General features: G+C 41.6%; 1 protein-coding gene across 1 annotated transcript in view; it reads right to left on the reverse strand.

Annotated features, from left to right (window-relative positions):
• The window catches only part of LOC310793673 (zeta-sarcoglycan-like), a gene marked incomplete at both ends in the record, with an annotated part of 410080 nt that overhangs the window by 59849 nt on the left and 347731 nt on the right, over positions 1-2500 (reverse strand). The window lies entirely within an intron of this gene.

The following is a 2500-nucleotide window of genomic DNA, read 5'->3' on the forward strand; positions in this document are numbered from 1 at the left end:
AAAGCTATCGATAAAAAGAAATGCGATACGTGCATTCCTGGAAACGGCTTTAGCGAATCTTTAATCAAACGTTTTAACGGAGGAAGACAGCAGGCGGGGATAACAGACGACTCACATCCAGAATTGACATTCACTTAGAGCAGGGGCACTCAATTAAAATTCATAGTTAGTGAAAATGTCCTCAAGCAAAGGTCCGGAACATTGTAACGTAGATGCGTTATGATTCAGTGCCATTGAACTTAGGCTACTTCAATGATTGCAGTAGCCTAATGGTACAATGTCTGTATGTAGTCAACGAGTTAAATCAAAATAAACATCAACAATGTTTATTTAGTTTTCATATTTAACTGGATTAATTATAAATAACTAGCCTACACTAAGTAATAATAAATACAGAGTGCTTTGGGAAAATGTGCATCTTAAAAGTGCTTTAATTGTAGAAAGAAAATCTTCTTTTCTTCCCTCAACTCCACCTTTTCTCTTGAGAGAAGTGAGCTCCCTATCTATCTATCTATCTATCTATCTATCTACGGTATCTATCTATCTATCTATCTATCTATCTATCTATCTATCTATCTATCTATCTATCTATCTATCTATCTATCTATCTGTCTATCTGTCTGTCTGTCTCAATGTCTGTCTCTATGTATCTATCGGTCTGTCTGTCTCTATGTATCTGTCTGTCTGTCTGTCTATCAATCGTTCGCAATGCAAACGTCACATGCCGGATTTGAGTGATTTTGGATTTGAGTGTGTTTGCTCGTGTGGCGCTTTCACAGACAGGGTTAGGATCGCATCGCACTTCACATGAGACATACATACTGCCTGGTTTTGAGCTGCCCGTGAGAACAATGAATGAACATCTAAGAGTCTGCCTGCTCCGGATTAAAACAAAATCTTTGTTTTTGCGGTCTACTCGAGCACGCCATGTGAAATGACTTATATCTCTCGCATACAGTATCTCCGAGTCTCTCGTCTCTACTTCGTCCATGTGTCACTGACACTCTCTCACCTGCAGCCCTGGAACTGTCTGGAACGGGCAGAATCGAATCGGATATTTGATTGGCTGAGTAGCATCACGTGTGATGATTTACAGCGCATGCATTGGTCTGTGAGCTTCCTGGCAGATAAACAAGTACCGTAAAGGCTAGAAAAGCATGTGCCGGTTAAAAAAGAAATGCTCCGTGAAATGTAACAATTCACAATGATTTATAGGTTATAGGGCTCGGTCCGGATAGGACGGCATCTGGGTCCGGATGCGGACCGGAGTCCGGACTTTGAGGATCGCTGACTTAGAGTAACCTCTCCGTGGATTATATAGCCTATATGCCGAATTGAAGAGTGGCGCCTGGTAATCTATTTCATGTACCTCTGTATAATCAAGAAACGTTAAATAATAGATGTTTTTCATGGCGAGACAACGCATGGGTGGTGGTGTAGCAGATCAGCAGAGGCATAGCTTACAGCTTTTCACATCATGTTTTCCTCCTGGATCTTTTCTCTTTAGACTACCTCACATTTATTTGGAGAACGGGATTAATTCCCTCGTTTTAGGGTTTGACTGGTGTCTGGCAATGTTATAATCACATCAATCAATGTGCCTCCTCTTCACTAGTCTCGCTGGCCTGCCTCCTCTCCTCTCTACCTCTTCACCAACTCCATTACGTGCATAATGTAATGGCTGGAAACTCGCATAATTCAGCATTTTATTTTGCCGACTTTCTGAATACCATGATGATTTTATGATACCTTTTGGATCATGGAAGCCAAATGAGGGAGAAGACTCGTCATCTCGCTGTCACCACGATTGCAAATTTAACTCCAAAACAGCAGCATTGTGGATGTGAGTGGATCTACGTTTACTAGTTTAATATTATCAATCGCCTGGCCTCCCAGGATACCTCGTGATGTTGCATTTACCCCCATGCATCCATCGTTTGACCATTTTTTCAACTTATAAGTTGAAAGAAACTTGGAGTTCTAAGCTGAGAATGTCTGAGTGTAGGGGTGCACCGATCCATCTGAGTGTAGGGGTGCACCGATCCATCTGAGTGTAGGGGTGCACCGATCGATCGGCAAGCAATCTGTATCGGCCCATTTTGACCTCAAATATGCGATCGGCCATTTTTTTATATATAAAAAAATAAATAATAATAATATATATATATTTTTTTTTTATAAAAAAAAAGCCCTATCACTAATCAGGCTTTCCAACGATATAAAATACAATGCCAATTGGTATTATTAAAGGGGAGAAATAATCGACCGAAAATAACGTTTCCAAACTTTCTTTGAGGAGTTTATATATCGGTGATCGGTGATCGGTCGATGATCGGTTGGGCAGATATTTCCCATAGGCGATCGGCAATCGGTGATCGGTGGAAAAAAACGTGATCGGTGCACCCCTATCCGAGTGTATTGTAGAGCTGCACGCGCCGTGATTGGCTCGTCTGCGTTCGGGGCGTGGCTTAGCGATAGGTCAATTCTGACCCTTCACTCA

This window comes from Poromitra crassiceps, assembly GCF_964638095.1.
Source record: "Poromitra crassiceps genome assembly, chromosome: 19".
NCBI lineage: Eukaryota > Metazoa > Chordata > Actinopteri > Beryciformes > Melamphaidae > Poromitra > Poromitra crassiceps.